This window comes from Trichoplusia ni, chromosome 22, assembly GCF_003590095.1.
Source record: "Trichoplusia ni isolate ovarian cell line Hi5 chromosome 22, tn1, whole genome shotgun sequence".
Lineage (NCBI taxonomy): Eukaryota > Metazoa > Arthropoda > Insecta > Lepidoptera > Noctuidae > Trichoplusia > Trichoplusia ni.
In genome coordinates, this window is record NC_039499.1 from 2,960,387 (window position 1) to 2,985,500 (window position 25,114).

Sequence of the window (25,114 nt, forward strand, 5' to 3'; positions counted from 1 at the left end):
CGTTTTTAATGCATCTGTCTCATCGCAATTTTCTGCGTGGTCTTTCCCAAGTAACATTGATGTCAGCTTCCTGGTTAGCCAAAAGCTTCCCGCCTAGCCAAATTCCTTTTTTTATCAGAATGGAAATAGCTCAAATAACGTTTATCCAATAACAGTAGCACCTGTCACCTTATGACATACATTATGAGTGTATGACTAAGTATGTATAATGTTATGATGACAGTCAATGCTCCGCATACCACTGCACGGCGGATAACTTCGAGATGGGATCTCAGAGTAATGGAGCTGATGGTGCTTTGTGCAAGTCTCTGCTATTGTATGGCGCTAAGTACAGTCACAAGCTAAAGTGTAAAAAGGGAAACTTCATTCTTGTTAGCGTTGGGATGCCGATTTGAATTAAACCTCAATGGTTTCAAATGAGTTAATTTATAGTTGAGATTTTGTTTTCCTTTCAAAAAATTTAAAACTTGCTAAGCTTTCCAATTTATGTAGTATCACATTTACTGGATAGAACTTTTCTAAAAAGCAATTCTCATAGATAATTTGTTTCTAATTGAATTTTTACACATTTTTCCATTGATAAAATTTATTAACTTACATTATAAATCACTTCAAAATCATTTGTCCAATTAACTGTACCTATTACAGTTCTGCAACACACGGCCGTATCTTCGAATCTGAATAATAAGTGGGTATGCTGTGTTATTAGATAACAATACAACATGGCGTCTTAACACATCTATTCATTTCGTGCGTTGGGAATTAGCACCTTCGTCTTAATTTACAAGTTTATGTAACTGGCTGTAAACAAACCAGAGGGTCGAACAACATCTTAAAAGTAATATTAATACAGTTGTGGGAAAGAGATGCCGCTCTACACCGTGTATGCGCTCTCTCGCTTCCACAAGACGGCCCCCCGTACCAAGGTGTTAACATATCAGGAATATCGGTAAATGTGTTTATGTTACCAATAGCTGTTTATTCTTATTGCTGTTGGAAGTAACGCCTTTGCTTCATTAGTGTTGTGTGTCGTCATAGTTAGAAAGGTTCTATCAAAACGCTTAGCTTTGTGTACAGAATGTATTTAGTACGTAAATAAGTAACCAGTTTTATTGTAAGGGTTTCGTACCAAAAGAGAAAAAACGGAAACTATTACTGAGGCAGCCTGTTTATCCGTCTGTCCGTCATCAGGTTGAATCTCTTGAACCGTGATAGCTAGACAGATATTTTTTTTTGCAGATGAAGTATTTCTGTTGCTGCTTGCAACGAACAGACAGAAAGGCAAGGACAGGCATGAAGAGTCTAAAAGGCTTCCGTTGCTTGTCACAAACGACGGACCCCTAAATTCCAAAAGTTACGTCACAACTTCAGAGTGTAAAATCAGAACAAAAATATCAAAAGTCGTCCATTTGTTGTTTTGACAGCAAATTACACACTAGATACACAGTTAGCAATCTCTTTCATCCAGCACTTACGCTTGATAAATCGGAATATTCATAATCATGGCTGTCTAAACGGATTGTAATAACTATGAAAGGTAAACTGAGAAACTACTACAAACTCCTTAGTAAGACTGGACGTTGTAGAAGTGAGATACCACACTGCTCGTCGTAAAGCGGCATCTCTTTCCCACAGTGAAGACTAATACTTTGAGTGCTTATGATAGGTCGTTAGTACTTAACGATAAGCTCTATATAATTACTTGATTTACTGTAATGGAGTCTAAACGAGATTTTCCTAAGCAAAGTCCAGCTAGAATGATTAAAGGTTATGACAATACCTGAAGACGTGGGTGTCAAGGCGGATATTTATTCGTGTTTAGTAATCGTTCTGATAATTTATGAAGCAAAGGAGTTTGATTACTCAGCTTGAATAGTATTGATCCCTGATATAGATTATATTTATAACATTCCTTTGGATTGGTGGAATTGTAGAATTGTCAGTTAGATATTAGTCAGTTTTGAAGGCATTCAGAACACGATTCACCAAAATTGAATGAACTTTGAAAACGAGAGACTTTTCATTGACGAGTCGAAAGGTTTCTAGATTTATTTAAAATTTTAAATTTTAAAATGTTTTAAATTGATGTGAACCGAAAGCATTAATATTCATTTACCTAATTTATAACCTTACTAACTTAAAGTAGAATAGAGGAACTTGTAGAATTTTCATATACAACTAGGCAAATAACCTACGTTACAAATCCTCGCTCTGTCAAACATAAATCCGTGTTGCTATAGTTAGCTACTAAACTTACAGGACATATAAAAACTCTTTCTTTTTCACATAACCACCTACACTGACATGGAAACCTGGAGGCATGATTCTACTATCAGATCAGATCGTAAACTAGATGCGGTTAGATTGCAATACATTTTTATTGCCGTCGCGTGCCCGAAGGCAGGCAAGTAGAAAATTGTTATTGTCATACTTAATTCTCAAGCCGAACAAGCGAAATTAGTTTAATGTAAACTAAGTGAATGTTGGGAATTTATTGTGCGTTGTTTTGCATGCTTTTTAGCGATGGTTTTTTGTTTTTTGCGTGTCTAGTTAATTTGTTGTAATTATCATTATGTGTGGGAGTTTGTTTTTGCCTGTGCCTTTATCGTCTTCCTTTAGAATCTAAGTTGGATATTATTGTCTCTTGGTACAAAATGTGGCAAGGCCAATGATCTTCTAAATACACATATTCTTTATTTCAAACACTGATATTACAAAACATACCTTATTGACTTTCTCAACTCAATAGCAGGTAGCTTCCGGCCCCGTTCGATCACATCTCACAAGCTTTATCAATTAACTAAGTCTACGACTGAACAGCAACATTGTCTTAACATTGGTTACATAACTACTAAAGTTAATAAAAGCGCGACCAGCCCGAGCACGCACTGTCCATTTCCTAGGCTTTGTCTCGTTCCCAGGATATCTAGAAACTTGTCAACTGGCTAACATTTCGAGCATTTCCGGAGAAACCAAGTTAACATTACGGTACAGTTAATTACGTCATCCATTATCTGTTTCTTGATAATTAAGTCCTAAAATGTACTTTAAGACGGCTAACAAATGTTGTAAATACAAATTTAGGGAGTTACTCCGGGACTTAATTGGTACCGTTTTGAGGGTGTAATGATTTGCTCGTAAGTGCACATTTAGATTTATTAAGTCAGAGCTTTTGTGGAGCAAATACAGATAGGATACAAAACCTTCTATTGAAAATTGAATTGCTTTTTTTTTGGAAGAAAGCTTTTTACCATTATTATAAACTTTCTATACAAAGTTCGTGAATCTGTTAGGCATGGCTTGCGTGCATGAGAGCGAAAAAACAATCTAAAAGGTCCGAACCACGGATCTCTACGGATAAAGTATTGATCCGACCTATAAACTATGCGCGTGTGACTTCACACACAAACGATTCCCGCATTTATTCTTTTTATCCTTGTGCCACATGCACTAAATCACCCAGATTCAGGATAAGTATTCGTGTATCACACAAATTCTTGTGCAACGCAACACGTCGCGCACAGTGGATAGCTATAATCATTAGGCTATCCCTACCGTCAGCTTGGATTCATTGCATCACATATCATAACTCCGTGGTCATTTGATCAAACATAAATGATCACTTGTTCCACCTATTTACAATGAAAGTAGATGACAGTCAAGATAAAAAACAAATGATTATGTTACCTTAGCTCAAGCAATGTAGATATATGATAAAGCGACTTCTTTACACGGTAGCTCATCGATCATAGAATAAGGTCATCAGTGGCAATCAGTAAAAGCTTATGAGACGAGACGAGGGAAATATCGTACGTTTCATAATACATTGTGTAGCTGAACAGCTGTGCGATCATAAGTGAGGTATCTTAGCGAGCAATGTATACTCAACTCTCATTGAATTTTTTGCTTCGTTTAAATCCTTAAGTGTTATATAATCGTATAGGTGGTAAATTACGGGAAGTTATTAACATATTCATGTTTATATTAACAATAATCTGTTATTATAATTGTGAGTAGGTATTATGTAGGCGTGTAATAGTTTTATAGTAAACGGATGTCAATTTGTATTTTTATTTTATTAGATATTATTATTATTATGTGTGACATCCGCACTTGAATTAGACAGCGGTAATAGTTTTTTCGTTACATTTGCTTGTAAAATAAACTTGTTCTGAGTTTAGTACCTATTGCGAAATTTAAGCAATGATTATCTAAAAGGTGTCAAGTTGTAGTTGACTTTTACTTTTCCATGTCTACCAGGGTCCACCATTGTACTTTTTTAAGATCTTTCTGCACTTCTGCGTCGACAACTTAAGGAGGTTTTTAACATTGTAGAATTGTATCAATCAATAATCAATTAATTTCTTTGATTAAGTCCAAAAAGCTGTTCCGGTCTGGATGCGTAAGGCGGATAACCGAGTGTTGTGGCCAAACCCGGGGGAGGCTTTGATCTGACAGTAAACCTCGATATTCTGAGTTGACAGAACTAGTTATAATCTTAATTCCACGGTATTTGTAAAACGTTACATGTAATTCATCACCTTCATTGTGTAATCAAACAAATTTTCTTTCCGCACGATATTCGCAGACATTTTTCCGTTAACTTAAATATATTCACAGCTATCACGTAATGCTGGTACTTAGAAGTTAACGCCAAGTTGTAGTAATTGACAGCTATGTTCATGACGTTCCGAGAAAACTCTGGATAGCTGTCAATGAACTACGATCATTGTGAAGTTCCGTATTAATATTTACTTTTCTGGTTAGCAATCTTTGAAATTTTTCTTGGTTGTATCTTTGCACTGCGACCCTGTTTTTGACTGTAGTTAGTTCGTTTAAACCATGATACAGGTAATTTTTGCTGTGTTAATATTTTTGACGCATGATAATGGCAGATTGGATTGATTAAAAACATAAGTGTTGTGGTTAAAGTATACATACATACATATAGATTGTTACAGACATTGTGATTCTTTGAAGAAAAATAATATTTTATTTCTCTATTATAGAAGTCAATAAAAACAAGAAATTATGAACTAAATTTACATTATAATTGTAGAGATATACCCACGTAAATAAATTCTCGGTACATTAATCGTAAACATCATTAATTAAAAGAAAGCTTTACTTTACAACCTTTTGCCTTTTTGGATTTTATTGACTAGAAATTTTCGAAAATACAGAATTTATTATATACACATTAGCACCAAAAGAGAAAATCGATGTAATTAAGCATAATTAAGGGAACTTTCCTATTCTAATTAATGTTAAGGGTGATTGTAGACATGGCATTTGTTACCGAACAGAATTGTGACCGCGGCGCATATAATTCATATTTACCCTTTTGTGTAATAAGCTGTTAAAGCTCCTCGGTTCAAAACTATCTTTTAAAATTCACGGTCTGTGAAAGAAAACACCATGAGGAAATAATGAGGAGAAAATAATTATATCCACAAAAATACTTAAGACAGGATACACAACTTACATAAGTGAGACAGAATATGTAGATTTATTTCTGGTATGTGATTATCGTGCGTCACCAATCTGCACCCACCTTTAGTTCGATGGGGCGATTGAAAATACGGTTATTGTTACTAGTAAGGAATTGCCTCTCTCTTCTGTTTGTATAAACAATGTATAGTATATAGTATAAATAATTTAGTAGTCTAGGAATTTATTGGAAATAGACGCGCAAGTGCATTAGCCGCATGTTCGACTACGGACATGTTTTGTAATTTATTATAATGCGAATCTTGCACACATTTGTTTTGTTGACTGTTTAAGATTTCCTCAAGCCAATAACTATTGGTTCATTGTTTCTGTATGTTTAGGAGTTATTGTCGTAGACACTGATAGATTAGAATTACATTTCTGGGAATATGGTCTGGTATGGCTGACGTATAGTCAGCAACAAATGTCTGTAAGCACTATCAGATTTACAATCCTCGATATTACTAAAATAATACCTTATTATTGAGTCCGTGAAGCAACAGATCCCGATAAATACGAGTGAATAAACCGTTATGTCATTTAAATGTGTGACTTATTTCAGATGAATATGATTTATTCACGTGAAGCTAAACTAAATGCTTTAATGCTTTATACTTGATTTCTTCTTCAGTCACCAATAATCAATGAACCGTGCGAATAAATTCAATCAAGTGTAAACGATTTAAGCGTTCCTTGCTTTTAATTTCCTGAAGATAGGCTCGTAAGCTCTTGTCATTCGACCGAAGCTTTAGTAAAATGACTTTCCTGCTTTTTTCTACCAACAAGGGGTGAAATTAAAGTTTTACAAGGTATTCAGTGTGGTGGTTAAAGGGTCTTTTAATATCCGCAAACACTAGTGTATTGATCTGACAGTAAAATACTTTTCTTTGTACTGGGAGACTCTTCGAAAGGTCAAAGGGAAGGATGTTTAATCAATGCAAATAAATATTTTCTTGGTGAAAATCGCCTAATATCCTTTCGAGGAGATTACGTTACAGTCCCAACAGTAGAGTTGGGTACTGAGTAGGTACTGAAACTGTATGCGTCAGATCTAAAATAAAATAAAACTCTGCATGCTAATTTTGCTCCATAATGCGACACATTGAGACAAAATGTTAGCTTTTCTTTACTTACATTAAATAAGTTTGAATAAACATATTATTAATGAAATCATTGTTATATTCAGGAAATAAACGAGCCCTCCTGACAAATCTCGTAATTATTTCCTTACATCATAAATTTAGGCAACCGGTTTTTAGTACCAACGCACCCACATTAGGACAATTGCGATTAAAATAATAAATGTTATTCGAAAACATTTAAAGCCCACATCATAAGAGGATGAATGGCTGTATTATAACCGGGAGGCATGACAATTAGATCGATACTCCACTGATTATCGATTACGTGTCCCGTATGTAACTTAATCGATTTTTCGTGACTGCGTTGTTTGTTCAAGTCGTCATTTGATTCAAGCATGTCTCGGTTGTGTAAATTACATAAAAATCAATTGTTATTTAATAGTTTTCGTCTTTATTACGGTTATTAGATATCGATCAAAACTTTTTTGTAAGGTATCTTCTTTCATATGGTTTCATAATACGGAATGCACTGATTGGTTTCATTTGATTTGGGTTCAGTTAACTCACGACATTCGAAATAGTAACAACTCTAACGCTTGAATTAATAGTATTAGTTTTAAGTGCAATTGCTTAGAAAGTAACATTAAATCTAACAGTTTCATTAATAACGATGAAATTTTATTGAGTGCTCATAATTATTGCGAAATGTAGTCTTGTAATTAGAAGATCCCGTAATTTAATTAAAGACATACTCTATAGGATCCAGTTTAAGCTGATCTGTAACTACTTTACTATATAAGTCAAGATAACAATACAGTTAAAGGTGACGTCATATTTATTGAGTTTAAGTATTGTGACAATAAAATGCTATTGTATTACATTATGATAGAGTTAATTTTAAGCTACCTAAAAGTTTGTTACATACCTACAAACTAAAAAATACACAGTACAAACTTTAAAACAAAAACACACAACATACAACCTTAAAAACATTACAAATGCCTTCAAGACCAGTAAGCAAAGACAATCTTACAGGCCTACTCTATGCAGTAATGATTGACACAAAGCGACGTATGTAATTAAACCATAAATTTAAAGACGTTTTTTTTAATGGTAAAGTCTCATTCTACTAATATGAATGTTACGTGCAGACTACCATCAGCTAAATGTTCGCAGATGTAACCCTAATGTCACAATTTACTTTAAAAAAACGTCAAAAAAATGTTCGCATTTCCTAAGCGATTGCAAACACCTACACGTCATAATTAATGATGCGAATAACATTTACAAATAACTACACACGTTAAAATGTTAAACGTATTACAATTAATCCACATAACATCAAGCTAACTCGATTATAATATAATCGATAGAATCGATTAATCAGATTGCATCCATTAGTGTTGAATAAATTTTATATGAATATCGATCGCTGCATGCAATAAATAATCGATTACGTAAAGTGTGTCACCTGTCGCGAAACGGCCGGCGACCTCACTATGATATAACGGACGCAGCCCATGAAAAGTAACTTGCAGTTAATTTAACAGGAAACGTAATTGGATACAGGTGTGTGGAATATATGACGCTGTTAACACATCTGCTGCAGTTAAAAAAAAGAGTTGTCTTAATGCGAGGAGTTTAAGAACAGAAAGAATAGAATAGAATATCAATTTAATTGAAAGAATATTGTTCCAAAAGGTGTTACATGAAATAAGATTCATAATATTCTGTAAACTCTTATTTATGATGTATTTTAAAACAATTTACATTGTGAGGTTTTTATTTTTCATTCACAGGGCCTACTGCGACGATTTAAAGGAACATCATTGTAAAGAAACGAGACAGCACGACGTAGAACAGCATCTCTGTCTCACAACTGAAAACCTCATCATACATTTAAACTTTTTTAAATAGTAACCTTTACCAATAGCTTGCAACAAAGGTAAAGTGACGTTAAAATAGTATTATTTGCTGACGTCATCGCTACAAAGCTCTGATTAAGGATTCTGTTGGTGTTGGATACTAATGGGCTATCCCGTTGGACGAGCGATTGCTATTCACAGTTCCCGCCTGGTATTATGCGTCCAACGTATTATATTATAAACCTGCAAATTGTCGCGCTACAAGAGAATTGCCTTGCCAGAGAACAGCGTAGATTGGATTAAAGTTGCGGGGTATATATTTTACATTATGGAATTTAGCTTTTTCGTTTATGAGTTTCGTCAGGTAGCTTTAAAATAATCCTACTAATATTCTAAACGCGTAAGTTTGTATGTATGGATGTTTGTTCCTCTTTTACGCAAAAACTTTTATAACGGGGATTAACACAGAATAGTTCTTATTCCGAATTTGTTTTCCCGAGGGATCATTTTCCATTTGTAGCGGGCAAGCCAGTATTAAAATAAAAATAGTAAACGAATTAAGGGTTACAAATGTAAAAAAGTCTCCAAAAATAAGCTGCCATTTCAAAAAAGATCCATAAAGATTCCTTTGACCCATGCAATTATAATAAAACGAGCAACTCTCTTGAATTGGAAATAGTATGCAATAGAAAGTTGGTCATCACTTTAATTGGTGCATTAGTTTAGAAATATTGTTTCCTTCTTTATAAATAACTCAACGAATATTGATTGATTCTTTGAAATCCAATTAAATGTTAAATAACGCGCTGCTATTTTATTCACTCAAAATATTGATTTGAAGTAAGGTCAGCTCAGATCCAGATTTTCAAAATATCTATATTAATAAAATACGTTGATTAATGTATAAACAAATACTTTACATTGTTGTTATGTATACATACAATTTTAAAATGTACTAAATACCAAAACGCGTTACTAAAAAGGCTCTGAGTAGATTGGATTGTGTTAGACGACTTTTAATGCTGACTGTACCACAAAAAGAGTGGTTTTGCCTCCAGGCTATTTAAGGCAAAACCAATTAAAGATACTAATATATAAAGCTGAAGAGTTTGTTTGTTTGTTTGAACGCGCTAATCTCAGGAACTACTGGTCCAAATTGAAAAATTCTTTTTGTGTTGAATAGTCCATTCATCGAGGAAGGCTTTAGGCTATAAACCATTACGCAGCGACTAATAGGAGCGAAGATACAATGGAAAATGTGAAAAAAGCAGGGCAGGTATAAATCATAACTTTTATCTACTACCCACGGGGACGAAGTCGCGGGCAGCAGCTAGAATTAAATGAGAAAGAGCTACTAATTTGGAATTCCCAAAGGATCTTCTCTGAGATTTCAAAAGGGCCACCGCCACGTGTTGAAAAATGACGAAGAGTGATAGCGCAGTCACGCGATATACTGAAAAGCCACGTATGTAACTCAAAACGGAACAATATAATATTAAGACTTCCAGCACTGCAGGAAACGAAAAAAGAAATTATTTTCAGATTTTGAATTTTCTTTAATCAAAAAGTTCTTAATTGAATTCGAGAAATGTCAACTGATTCTTATAACTGTCAAAATGGTGCCTTCCTTTTTGCGGCGGGTCTTTTTGCTTGCGTAATTAACCCGGTTCCATTTTCCATATTCAAAATCAATTATATTTGCGCGGAAGTTGCAAGCCGCAATTTGTAATCATAGGTTACCGTTCTTTTCGCGTGTTATATCAATGTTATGTGTTGATTTTTAATTTAGTATTAAGGAATTTGCTTGTCATTATTTTTTTATTTGAGTAGTATATGATTAGCAGATGAGTACCTGATTGCGTTAATGGTTTTTGAAGATGAAAATATTGTAATGTTAAATTGACCAACAAGGCAATGACCAATCAACAAGGCAGTGGTCTTTTAAGATTGCTATAGGATCCTAGACCTTACCTACTACCTATATCTTTAACATCCACTACTACACCATAAGAAACACTTTTCGAGCATTAATGACATGATCTTACACCTACACAACACAATTATCCACAGAGTTCTTGTTGACAGTCACAAGTGAATCTAAATATGCATGAAGTAAAAGTTCTACAACGTCACATCATCGGCGTCCCACGACCTTTCTATCATCATCCTATAATATCTGAGACTTTCTTCACAAGAGTACCAACAATAACTTCTTTAATGACATGTGTTTGAATGACAAGAAAGTTAAGGTGTGTTCCATTCCATATGACCCATTGTATGAACCGTGAATAGTTTGGGTCAAGTGCACTCTTGCATTTATATTGCAAATGTTCAGTGACGTACGAACGTTTGAAGATCCCGATGTCGATTGACGGTGGAGTTTTATAGCATAGTTCCTGTCGCGTGACTTAAAGACGACTTGAATGTAAAGGCAAGTTGGTTGTCGGTTTGAAGGTAGCATACAAACTTTTTTAACCAACTCCCGCATTAAAGTTCTTATCCTTCTGTTGCAGGGGGTTTCACAAACATTCAATTCACCTGCACAAAGACTATGGGCTGGTGGCATGGCGGCGCATGCTTGTCCTACATGGGGACCGAATCCGCGACACTTCGCGCTCTGTCTGCTTATCGTGGTGACCTCAAATAATCGGCTATCCGTGATGTCTTTACGTAAGCGTATTATAAGTTTTTTTCAGAAAGGAAACTAAAAAGATATTGTAACGGAAACTGGCCTCCGGTACAATTAATAAATTATACATAATTAGAGGAACCTAAACTTTATGTCAATAAATCTTCGAAAGAGGTTAACTCAACATTCTCCAACCTACAACATTTAATGCATACTGTATATATAGACTTTCAAGACATTTTCGTAGACAGAAAGTATTTGTCCCGTGGGAATTAAACTCGAGACTTCGCCCTTTAGCTTAGAAAGCTGAGAGCTTATTCACTGCACTGATAATTGGATCGTCTCGGCTTTCCATACGTACGTATGTACAATATGTACATATTCATATCTAATACTAACTTCTGCCATCATGTAAAACCTTACAGTCGTTTGCAAAGTGAAATATGTAAATATGTAACAAAAACGTCCAACCTTGAAGTCTTCAACTACTGACCCAAATTTTATAAATTATGGAACTCAATGACAGCTATTTCAAGTTAAATTAAAAAAAAATGAGAGAGGTAAAAAATTTAGACGATTTGAGAACTTTTGAAATCGGTTGAAAATAATTTGATATCATCTTAAATCGTCCTTAACTAAATATATCTTAAGTTCAGCTGTTAATATTAGCAAAAAATAACGCCAATATTTATTATTATAAAAGTGATATGTGGGATTTTTAAGAGCCATTCAGGTCCTGATCAGTTTAACCGATTTCATTTACAAAGGAAAGGTATTATGAAAGATGAACACATTTATCTAAAATACTTTCGGTATTCTCAAAAGGCAATAAATCAAGGATGGAGTGTACTATGCACATGCCTTCTAGAGAAAAAAAAAATGAGTTTAATCATAACTGCTTGCTCCGTCCTTATATGGCGGTGTGAGTTTTTATGTAAGTGGCCAGTTCGACGGAGAAATATTTTATTCGACTAGTCAATCATTTATGAAATGTTAAGAGTTAAATATCTTTAGGTTTTTATAAGACGATTGATACGATTTATCGAATCGTTGACTAGTTGTTTAACATTTTTATGTGTAGAACTGCCTTTTATGGGTTTGAGTATTTAGTTCTAATGCTTAATTGCTGGTACTTTGACATGGCTAGGTAGAAAGTATAGTCTATACTTAAGTTTATTTCGAAATAAATAAATGCAAGTATAGACTTTAGAAAGTAGTCGGGTCTAATGGTTTTCAGAAAGCAATCATCTTAATTTTATTGATTCCCATATATATTAAGAAGTTGTTTATTTCATAACTGTTAATATCCAGTTTGTGTTAAGGGTTTCTTACCCAAACTGTTAAACGGGACCTTCTTTTGAATGTTCCGTTGTCAATCAGTTTGTGACAGAAATGTAGATCCCGAACCGTGACAGCGAAATGATGTATCTATTTCTATTTTTAACATTACAACAAAAAAAGATTTAGTTTTTTTCCTTCATACCTTGTCTTCAGTCACAAAATTGTTTAAATTTAACCTTTAGCCTCTGAATTGAGCCACCAGTCTCCACAATAACAACGAGAGCTGAGTGACTCGCGTCATGATAATGGCCGCTTTATTTGCCAAAGAAACTGAAAGTGTATCATTTAAAACAAGTTGTAGTATTACCGAGTTTTATGTAATATTACATGTAGGAAATTAAAATCGAAAGTAAGGATAGGCGCGTTTACATTGTAGCTATCCCTACTAATATTATAAATGCGAAAGTAACTCTGTCTGTCTGTCTGTTACGCTTTCACGTCTAAACCACTGAACTGATTTTAATGAAATTTGGTACAGAGATAGAGTTGACCTTGAGAAAGAATATAGGGTCGTTTTTATCCCGGACTTTTGAAGAGCGAAAAGCTAGTTACAAATATTACTTGAAGTATTTTGAAACTAGGTTATATTTAACTGTTGTAGAACATCTGCGTACTAAGATAAATACTCAAGTAATGAAGCTTATGTAAAAGACAAATGAATGTTTGCTTTCAACTTGATCGCTGCTAAACAGCTGACTCGTATAACCAAACAGTTAATCTATTACAGATGAGGAAACCTATTATTGGATGCAATTATCTGTGAATATTTTACGTAATAGGAAAATTATTTACGTCAGCAGTTAACTAAATACTAGTAATAAAAGTCGTGAGAGGATTTCCAATAATAACATTTTAAACAGAAGGTGGTAATAAGAACTCCTTGCTCTAAAAGTATACACGTGGAAGAGAGACGGCACTATTCGCTATGTAGTGTTCTGTCCCGCTTCCACAATTGCCGTCGTAGCGATAGGTCCCCAGAACACTTGGAACGTTGATAAGGTGTACGTGATCACCCGAAGCCTAGGAAGGAAAGTCAGGGCAAAAACTAGGAAATTGATTCGCATTTCGCGATCATGCTATGAATCAGCTGAGGGCACCGCTTGAACCCGCTGATAAGAGAATAACGCAATAGGGAGGGGCCGACACAAATTGAATTATGTATCTGAAATATCACATTGTATTGGTTATTTTATTGGAACTTTGACCTTATGGTTTCTATACAATTTCTATTTGTTACTGTTTTGAAACATGTTACGGCGGTAATGTTTTGTGGTCCTTGGTTTGCATGGTGATAGGGTTTTGTTTATTTCTGAGACTTTACTAAAAGTGCTAAACTACTAAGTTTGTGATTCCTTATATTATATTTTATGATTTCCGATGCAAACGCTTATGTGAGACATTATCCATTGATATAGAAATAATTTTCATAAGATTTAGTTGAGTACCTCTGACCAATTCTAAAAGTTTGTTGAAAACCCAACGAAAATAAAGTCTTGACGATAAGACATAATATAATGCTGATACATTTACATTTTCCTTATTATTTATTTACATACTAACAGTAAGGATACCTAGTCGAATACATAAAATAATGTCTAAATAGCATCCTTAATCATGAGCGGTCGTAGGTCAAAATGAGTCCGACGTTTTGCGGTGACTGAACCGTTAACAAATACGTAGCTATTTATTATATTCTAAGCTTGCATGTGCTTTTAATTCATTCCTACGCATTTTATGCGCTTTTTAACTATAGGTATGTGAGGGTATAAAAAGGTAGGTGTGAAGCATTGCTGTTTTTATTGCACGAGTCATTAGGTTTTTTATTATTATCATAGGGTTTTTTAAGTGTCCTTGTTTAAGTTGCTTTGCAGAATCAACAGATTTCATAGAAGATACATAATTCTCATCATTAGTCAATGATGTCATAAAACCTGAAATACATTCCGCATTTCTTAAACATTGAATAATAAACGGGAAATTTCTCATAACAGGAATAATATCATTTATATTTGTGATTTAAACCGCGAGATCGGGCATCAGACAGTCGACAGTCGAGCGCTGTAGCCTTTCAGCAGACAGCGATGAAGGGCGCGATCTAAGTCTCTACCACAACCGTTTCAAGCAAGACCGAAGCATTTGTGGAAACGGGACAGCGCTATACACAATAAATATCGTGATCTCTCTTCCACATCTTCGAAAGATTTACTTCAAATTGTGGTGGTGGGGATCCTGAGCAGCTTTCCCAGCCTATCCTAGAATATCTGTCTCAGACATAACAAGATAAATTGACTTACATTTGAAAGGTAAGCAATTTGTATAGTTGTCTCTACGTTGCGTGAAAGCGAAATCACTTGTTGATCGTTTATGTATAATGTGGGTAGGATAGAAATGTTGTAAATGCCTTAGTTGTTCTGACTTTACTGTGTGGGTGGAACATTCCAGAGTTAACAACGGTTGATTGGCGTTCACTTAATGAATTTCAAAATGTGGGAAAGGCTAGTCGATAACTAAGTACTAGAAATGCTGTGTAAGTAATTTCATAGTTACTGACAATATTTGGTGAAGGATTTGTTGAGTTTCCTTTTATTAAGATAGAATTAAAATCATAGTATCAGACATAATGTCTATTTCTTTGTATGTATGATGATGTACCAGTTTCATGAAAGAGTCTATAACAGAAACTTTAATAGAAAGCTAAAAACACAACGTTTATTCAATTCCAAGTACTAGTTCATAAAGCCTGAGTAAGTAATTCCAGCCTTCGAAATACATAAAACTAATTTAACGAAGACACGGTAGAATTAAATAACCAATCATGATTTAATTCTATGATCCTCGACACTTTCCCTCTGGCGTTAACAATCAAACAGGGATCGGTCACGACCGACTGGTCATAGAGATGCCTCCACGACGGGAATCGAGTGATAATCGATTCGATACACCCGGGATAATTCCAGTCTCGCCCGTAGAACTCGGCACTAGCTTTGATCTACGACCGACTACGGAACCATTAACATGGTAAGTACCTCAGGTACTTTAGAAATATGCCATTACACCGAGCGTGCATGGTATGCGAGACCTTGAAAATTATTACAGCTTTCGTTGCGAGATAATCAGGCCAACGCTCCTAACCTGATCTTAGGAATTGCCTTATTGACTTGAGTGGAACGGAGGCATTATGTAGCATAAGAAATGCAATCTCGTTAAACTGGACTATGAAGAATGGCTCAAACCAGTGGCTTTTATTTTAATGCTGTGATTTGTGATAAGTAAGATTGTAAAATTTGCTTTGAAATAGTTTTTAGTAAGCAGTTTTACTTTTAACATCTAACCTGACTTTGTCTTACTTTTCGACGCACGCAACATTTTCTTTGTTGCCTCCATAATTAAATTTCCCTAATTGATACAATGTGTTTTAGTTAGATAATGTTGTTAGATAAATGTAGCATATTGCCTGTACCCAGCCGTGGGAAACTTTCGCGTGTTTACTATTGAAAGTCTACTAAACGACTTTGGCAACAAATAGGTCCGATTAATTAGTTCGATACGTGCTTACACAGACCGTTACGAGTCGAATTAGATCTTTTATCTTCTTCCTTCCGACTGCGGGAGATAGAGAGGGGACAGGTGGTCTCGATGTCGACTGTATTTTATGAGTGTCGTGCGACAACTGGCGTACGTCGACTAGTTCCGTGGTTAGCCGCGTTCTTGTATCGTTTCCATCTGGACATAGCCTTAATGTTCAAATTATACTCTGTATTAAATACTGGTGTATTTATTATGACAGCGCGCTAATCGCTGTGCAGTGAATGTGGACTGTGTACACAGACTTACACAGACATATTATGTGTTATGTGTTGGGCAATCGTGGCGACTTAGTGTTTATAGTTAATTAATGGAGTCAGTTGTGACTTGAATTAGCATTACACCTTCCTGGCTCTTGACACTAAAAGGGCTCTAGCATTACTTCTAATTGTTTGCTTCTCATAGTAGCTACTATTAGATATGAATTATCATATAATTTAAAAGTATATTATGAGATTGGAGCGTTTAACTTAAGATTAAAATTACCCATTTAATAGTCACCTGAGTCTTCTAGCCTAGTATAAGCACTCACAGTTTGTTTTGAACGGCCAGAAAATCATGCATTACTGTTCAATATAAGCAGTAACAACTGAATTTAAAGTCTGAAAGATATTAACGCCTCATACGCTTCTTATCAATATTCGGCGACTTAATTTACTACTTATTCTTAATTACATATTAACATTATAGAATTTATATAAACTACTAGCTTTTGGCTGGCCCGGCCGCTACAAATCGAAAATGATTACACAGGAACCTAAAATTTGAATAAAATATCGCGTATATGCGCGACATATTTATGCCAAATACAAAATATCGCGTTTATAATATTAGGCAAAGGCAGTGATTGTCGGCGCTAAATTCTCTTAAAAGAGGTCGTATGAATCGCAGATCGCGAACTTTCCCTAAGTCCGCCAGAATGCGATTTCCGAAGACACCAAGACCTAGTACTTGTTTCGAATGTTAATATTTAACCGAGTATGTACTACTTTAGGCTAACAACAATGTGTTTACATTGTTTTGTTCTGATTTTGATATCCGGAATTTAGTTATGCAGGGTTGCCAGTGACCAATCGCTGAGGCTTTCTGTTTTAGATTGATTTTAAATTCTTGTTGTGTCCTTAACACAGTTTGCTTAAAATGTTTATTTTTAACATGATGTTTGGTTTCAATTTGCTACTTAGTAAAACAGTGAAAATACGTAAGAGGGACACGAAATAAAATAAATTTTAGATTTAATCCTTTTGCTCTTAAATGCTTTATTGCTTTTAACATTACCGTACAAGTTAACTTCATAACGTATCTACAGAAGTGGTTTACAAATATCAGAGTTGACGTAATAAAATAATCATCTATACTTCTATATATATCCTTACATATTATTCAACAAAGTCCCCCGCCGCGTCTGTCTATCTGTTCGCGATAAACTAGAAAAGTACTGAACGGATTTTTATGCGGTTTTCAACAATAGATAGAGCAATTCTTGAGGAAGGTTTTAGTGTATAATAAGTTACGAAGATACAATGGGAAATGTGGAAAAAACGGCGAAAATTCTAACCACGTGGACGAAGTCGAATGACGACCTCCGTGGTCGAGTGGCGTACGCACCGGTTTCAAGGTGTCGCTAGCTCTGAGGTCCCGGGTTCGATCCCCGGTCGGGTCAATGTAAAATTCACATTTCTACATTGTCTCGGGTCTGGGTGTATGTGGTACCTTCGTTGTATCTGAATTCCATAACACAAGTGCTTTAGCAACTTACTTTTGGTTCAGAACAATGTATGTGATGTTGTCCGCATTTATTTAAAAAAAAAGAAGTCGCGGGCAACAGCTAGTTGTTAATCAATAAACATAATTAATACGGTAAGGAAAAAATTAAATGATAAACTAATGAACTGTTATGACTGTATAATCTCTCAAGTTTTCTACTTTATGCGCTTAAAATAGGCGTTTTGTCATCGTAAAGAGAATATCAACTTCTTGTGTTTAATGTAAGTTTCCTATTACAGGGATATATCGGAAGAGTGACTTTTCATTATTAGTCCAGTTTAACCACATGTCTGGGGGCGCTAAAAAAAACCTCATTAGGTAAATATGTCGCAAGTGTTGGGAATCTTAGGCACATACGAGATATCGAGATTAAACTACTGCCTCAGTAAACAATTCAATCCTGGGGGTTTTACAAAACATTCTTATATTGCATGTAAGCACTATCTAACTTTAAGCTTTATTGTAGATAGAATATATCGTATCATAATATTATCGTTTCGAAAGTACCTGAAAAAAGCCCACTTGAATTATTACATTAATGTGTGATGAGTGGCAGACTGTGAAATATTTACTGTACCGAAAACTAGTGAATAAGGGCAAAGACAACAAGGTCACAAAATATCAAGAATGTAGTCATGAGTTTTGGTCAAAGTAACACTGGAAGCTTTCGGCCATAGCTTTGACCGCTACACAACAACAGTCTACTAAACAAAATGAAAATATTAATTAACATCAACTGTCATAGTCTTCAAGCTAACGTGTTTATCTTCGGCTGTCATGTCCAAGTCAAAACTATCTCGTAGAGAACCGCATTCACTCACATGAATGACACGAGCACTGTATCGTAATGTCAGATAGTAATTTCCAATTTCGATTATTGCCACAATAAAGGTGAAAGTTGACTTTCTATAGACTTTTTTTGAAGTAAACTATGTCCTATATGGTTCTTGATATGTTCTGAATGTTGGCATCAATTTATCACGCTGTCAGATCACGGATAGGTATAGTGACAGAGTGCAATGACCTATCGTGACTTAATAATATCCACAACAAAATGCAAGTCGCAAATATTTTTAAATGTAAATAAAAATAATGTTTAACAAACCGTGACGTACTGTTTAAATAAGGATGCATAACGTGATAATTAATAGCGGTAAAATGTCTTTGGTCACACCTCTTTGATGCCAGTATCAAATTTTCAAATTTAAAAAAAAGAATCAAGCAGCCATCTTTTAAAACCGTCTCAAACCGTTGACATGACATAGTATGCTTTTATCTTTTACGCTTCACCTATTTTAATTAGAAATTTAATTAGAACATGTTATAAAATAAATTTATTAGATTATATAATTAATTATTAAATACAAAACAATGGACGATAGTTCATTTGGAACAATGGGGCGCCGTAGGAACAATTCTACGCCTCCATTCATCATACCTACACGTTAAGGTAATAGAAAACTGGTTAAGTCGTAATACTTGTACTTATTATGATAAATAGCTTAATCGTGTTACGAAGAGAATTAAATCCTTCATTATTTCTGTTTGATTATTTTATTAATGATATGAATTATGTAAGTTCCATCTTCATCTATTCATTGTTACTCCAAATTTCAGTATGTACTGTAGGGACTAATATATTTAGAATGTTTTTTTTCGTTAGGTATGAGAGTAAGTAACGGAGCCCGTGTCTTAGTTTCTATTTACAAATTAATTATTATAAGCTGGCCTAATTGTGTCTTCAATCACCCAAACAGACCTTAATTATATTTTATTCAAACCTCATTCACTACGTTTAAATCAATTTCGGTTCACTCCACATTCCAAAAAAACAGCTCTTCATACATACCTGCAACAAACAAAAAAAAAAACAATATTAGTACCATACCAACATAAAAAAAAACAAAAGCTTCTTTAAACCTAGAATGCGCGGGCCTCCTTGCGTGCGCAGTGCTGTAAATCTCTCGACTTGTCGATCCGAGATCTCTATGAGTTACGGCCCTATCTCCGCGCAGTCCGTTTGTTGGAACTTTCATCTCCATTTTAGGTATTGGCCACGGTCCTAGTCAGGCCACAATCGACTATTATCTAGGTTTAGTTAAAGCACGCATTTATTTACTTCCCATTATTAGTTGTGAGTTTCAGTATTCGAGTATTTTAAGTCGTAACTGTTCGACTGTTTCGCTTCCTGATATATTTTACTGTAATCGGAAGGTTTTATTGACAATTGTTTGGAATAGAATAGATTATCTTTTTTTTTGCTTATAATAACAAGCAAATTTCTTGAAACAGTGAGGAGATAAATTTACAGCTTTCTGAAGACACTTGTTGTTGTCAATTGTTTTTCTAGATACAGATTTATATTAGTATTTATATAAGTACCTCTACATTTTTGTAAAACTACGTCTTTTCATCAAATTTTCAGAAAACATGTAAATGCTTACACTGCATGCTATCCAATGCACAAAGTATGAAAATCGACTTGAAAATGCACACGGTTAAAATGTAAATTATATTTGCATTTGTGAATATCTCCTCTCTATTTCTGAGTATCTGCGTATTCTTCGAGGACACGTCGCGATGTTAAGTGTGACTAGAGTTTACATAAATGTGCAATATTTCTTTACATTAGAAACAAGTTGAAACTGCGATAAATCAAATTTCATTAGCATAGTATACCTACAGACGCAACTTGAGGTATGACAAAATGCTTTACGCATCTCAGAATCGCGCGCTCATTAATGAAAATTGTTCTAAATACAAGTTAATATAAATATAAGTTCTTAATATTTGATTGATTCGATATAATTTCATATATTCAATTGTCGCTTTTTATCTCGCGGTTCTTATCTCTATAAGAAAAAAATCCTTACATGACAACAGACTTAGGAATGTTATCTGATTTAAAGTGGAGGTTTTGAGATTGAATTGGTGTAGGTATTACATTTAAATAAATAACATTAACGACACCATTGTAAATAAGAATTTAGACACACCTTTTATACGAGTATATTTGTGCAATCAATTTTGTTACTAACACACTTTCGAGAACCCTATGAAATATCAACTGTCTAATAAATTAAGTATTTGAATTTGGCAAAATGATAAATTTTGTATGTCTTAACATCGGTGATGTTTGCATAGATATACGAAATGCGATAAATTTAAGTAAACAGTGACTGTCAGTATTACCTTATTGATAGTAAACATGGTATCTTCAACAGCGAGTTGCATCTTAAATAATAAATGTGTAATATTTTAGTATTTATATTTAACTTGGATATAGTTATTTAAGTAAAAAAACTTACTTTTTAAAATATAGTAAGAATGTATCATCGTCATTACTGAAAAGCTCAGTTTCACAGAACAGTGAATAGTGTTAATAAACCTGAACCATTTCTACATAAAATTGTAGCTAACTTAATTCAACTGTATTTCACAGACCTTTCAAATATAAAGGACCACCACTCGACTGGATTCGATTCAAAAGACCAAACAAATGAAACTAGTTGGAACTCATTAAATAAATGGTTCTCGCCTTGGACTTGTAAAGCACTTGCAAACTCTATTCTATTGATTAACTTTAGTTACACTTTAACTTGGACGTAGACTCAAACTAAATGCAATTTCAACCTATGACTTGAGTTGTAAGAGAAGAATTTGTTGCGAAAGATAAAAATCAGGAACCGAATTACAAATACTTTCATACATTTAAAAAAGAATCACCAAAATAAAGTACGATAATTTGGACCATAACAGCCTTAGTATTACGTATGCCAATTCGACTGCACATATCTAAACTCTTGTTACGTGACATAACAAAGGCTTTTAGCAAACAAGCCATTAAACAATTTATTTGTCAAATCGCTGCAATTATAGTTAAAAGCTTACAACCAATAACTTATACAATGTCCAATAATATTTACACAAACATATTTTCTCTTTTAGCTAACATCTGCAGGTGCAGTAAACATATTTTAAACGTCCATTACTTTGCTATAAGCTTTTAGCGACTCTAAAGACCGTCGTTAAACTAAAACATTGGTTACAATAAGGCGCAATCATGTGCAAAACATACTATTCGGCCCAGTGAATGGAAATTGCCTAATGGTTAGTTGAAATAGTCATGGTGTGAAGGTATATGGTGTTTTTGTGTTGTAAGAAGACCTCCCAGTCTCTCTAAAGTGAAATAGGTTTATTTTTTCGTGGACTACTAACATTTCGAATGAAGTTCCTGTTGAAAAGAATTTTTAGATAATTTAACATTCTTTGGCTTTACGGCATGTCTAGAACAAACTATGTAAACTTCTGCAAAACAAATTAAGAGGACTGAATTATTTCATGTAAAGATAAAGTTATATTTACTGTATTTGGTAGATTGGGACGCGATATATATTGAAGTAAAAGGGAAAAGGAACGCTGATACGAGTTACATAAACACGTTTGCGAATCGCAGTACTAATGTACCACTCATAAATCTCGAAGTACATTTTTAATAGCAAGCAGGCGCCGCACTTATCACACAATAAAACAACTGACGCGATTCATGCATTAGCCTTTCAATACCTTTAAATATTCGAAAACATTCCCATAATCACTCAAAAAAGAGAAATATAAACGTAAAATCCTGCTTTCGCAAGGTTAGGCGTCACTACCAGTTGAATTAAGATGCGTCAGTAGGCATAATAACATGTCATCATTTGGAGCAGAGAGTCTGAATAATTTGTAAAGAACACACAAGAATATGTAATGAGACATAATAACAGTAGCGTACAAGGTTTACGTCTTTGTGATAGCGTAATAAAATGTGTTAATACGAAGCACAAGAAAGTGAAATGTTCATGCGAATTGGTGAAATTGTATTTGAGCAAATATTGTATGACTTGCTGTATGTAACAATGGCGAGATGTTACGACGACCTTGTAATTGCATGATCCGTGGCATGAATCGGCATAATAAAAGCCTTTAACAATGTTGACTCGACATTGAGCCGAATGCTGGAGAAAGAGAGACAATTATGTCGTTCACGGCAGTGGCTTCAGTGCGAACTTTATAAGTCAACCGTTTATGGGCACTTTTAATGGTTAGGACTCTCACTTCCCATTACAGCGTCGTTACTGTATTAACGAAACTAAATATGGATGTAAGACCTATTATATTATTTATCTAAATCATTCGAACAACGCGAGTGTTAAAGTTTATGCTTATCACCGTTTTGCAGCAGATACCTTGACCGTTAACAGACGAATGGAATTTCTATGTTTTAAATTGTAAGCTATATTTATGAAATGTCGACAATATTTTCCATACGCAATAAAGAAGCTTCCTACTTTCCTTTGACAGAAGCACTTATTGGATTTCGTTCCGTAAATCTAAGCAATCAGAAAACATGAATAAACATTATGTTTATTGCATGTACATAGATATGTAAATATTTTGTGAATATAAGGTAAACGGAATGTCTGACTATCGTGTTGCAGGAATTAATTGTACGGAGAGGAACGAGTTATTCAGGTATGTACAACGATATGCTATCATTACCACAACTGGTACGGACAGAATATTGCCTACACTAATTACTGTGCTCCTAGTACTTCAGAACGATGGGTTTGTGTATGTGTATGATGTGAAGATGCAAGTGAAAGCTCGTCAAGTCTTGTGTAAGCTCAGTTTGAAATGAAAACCGCTTCTTAATTATAGATGCTAATGCGGACCACCTAGGTGATGTCAGATGACATTATAACAACCACAAGCTATCAATGGCTGGTCCCTATAAGACGTGAGAGATTCCAATGAATTTGAATTTCGAAATACGTACGAGCTGAATGCAAGAAATCAATGCCTATTATTCAGCATTCGTTAAAACTTTATTCATTAATACGATGACGTAACACTAACAGCTGCTGCGTTTTAAACGGAAGTACTATTAGGGAAACTGTCAATATAATAATGGATGCTATAAGCTGTCGCTACCTCAACAGGCAAAGGTTAGCGCATCAATTAAGTGCCAGCAGTTTCCATCGAGAAAGATTTTCAATCAACTTTCGTATCTCATCAAAACGTAAAAACAATTGCATAACGAAAAATCGTAGGTGTCAGGTTGCAAAGCTGATGCATATCGACAGCACCTGTTCTATGAACAATAGCGTTCGTCTGTTCGTTCACTTTCGTTTGCGCCTGCGCAGCTCGTTAACATTTTCGTAAAATCGAACGCGAATCGTGACCGAGCAAGTTATCGTTCCCTTTCGTCCGTCACGAGAACAATGATAGCAACCTTTGAGCTTTTAAAATTAAATCAGTTCAGAACCTCGCGTGTTCATGTAATAAGTTCCCACGATGGTTTGTAATTTTATTCCATCAGCCGTGAGATTAAGGCGCTAGGAGGAACATGTATACCTGTCTATCTGCCTACGTACCTGTTTGTGTTGATTGAGAAATACTGCATTATCATTAGGCTCTCTCATGAAACTTGAACGTTTCACATATCTAGCACTCACGGAAATCTGTCCCGTTTTTCTGTTTTTCAATTCAAAATAAATTTTACTTTTTCATAGCTGAACTTCGGTGCAGTTAACTAGTTTAGATTACACATTTGAGAGATACGTAAAAGAGTCTTTTAAAACGTTTTTATTTACAAGTGTTTTCAGGAAAATATATGGTCGTATTGTTGTAAATTATATTATTGTTTCGTTACGAGATAATAATATCTCAAGAACCGTATTTTATATTTAATTCTTGTAAACCTTGCCTATTGTGAATAAGAATTGCAATTCTATTTTATCCTGTGAAAAAAGAAAATAAGAAACTAGTGCTTAAAAATGTTATTTTACTAAAAGAAACCCACGTTTTTTATAGAGAAATACACTTCCCCATAAACAACCTAACTCAGTACAGTTACGTTGTAACCTATAAAAGGATATAAATGGCTCGTGATCGCTTATTTCGTAATAAACTTCATGTAAACGATAAGACATGGCCTTTAAAGGCCGCGGTCACAACCGTTGTATAATATTTAACGTATTATAATAAAGCTGAGTATGGACTCGCGAATGCTGACTTAAACTGGTTAATCATTATGAAGGAGTTTTAAAAGGGTGTATACTTGTGTACAGCTGAGTACAAAATGTTTGTATGGAGGATTAATTAAAGTTGTAAAGTGGTCCACTGGAAAGAATATTCTTGCGCGAATATTTGTACCTGTTCGTGTTTTGTATATGTCTATATTCTGACTGGTATATTTTTTTCTGAATCATTATTGTGGTTTTTAGTCGGCTTTTATTTGTATACTGATTTTTATAAGATTGTTAGTAAATAGTTATTGTGCTTGATCTCATGTTTAAAGTTGTATTTAGAAA

General features: G+C 34.5%; 1 protein-coding gene across 1 annotated transcript in view; it reads right to left on the reverse strand.

The window, feature by feature from the left end:
- The window catches only part of LOC113504502 (cerebellar degeneration-related protein 2-like), a 91,159-nt gene that overhangs the window by 30,827 nt on the left and 35,218 nt on the right, over positions 1-25,114 (reverse strand). The window lies entirely within an intron of this gene.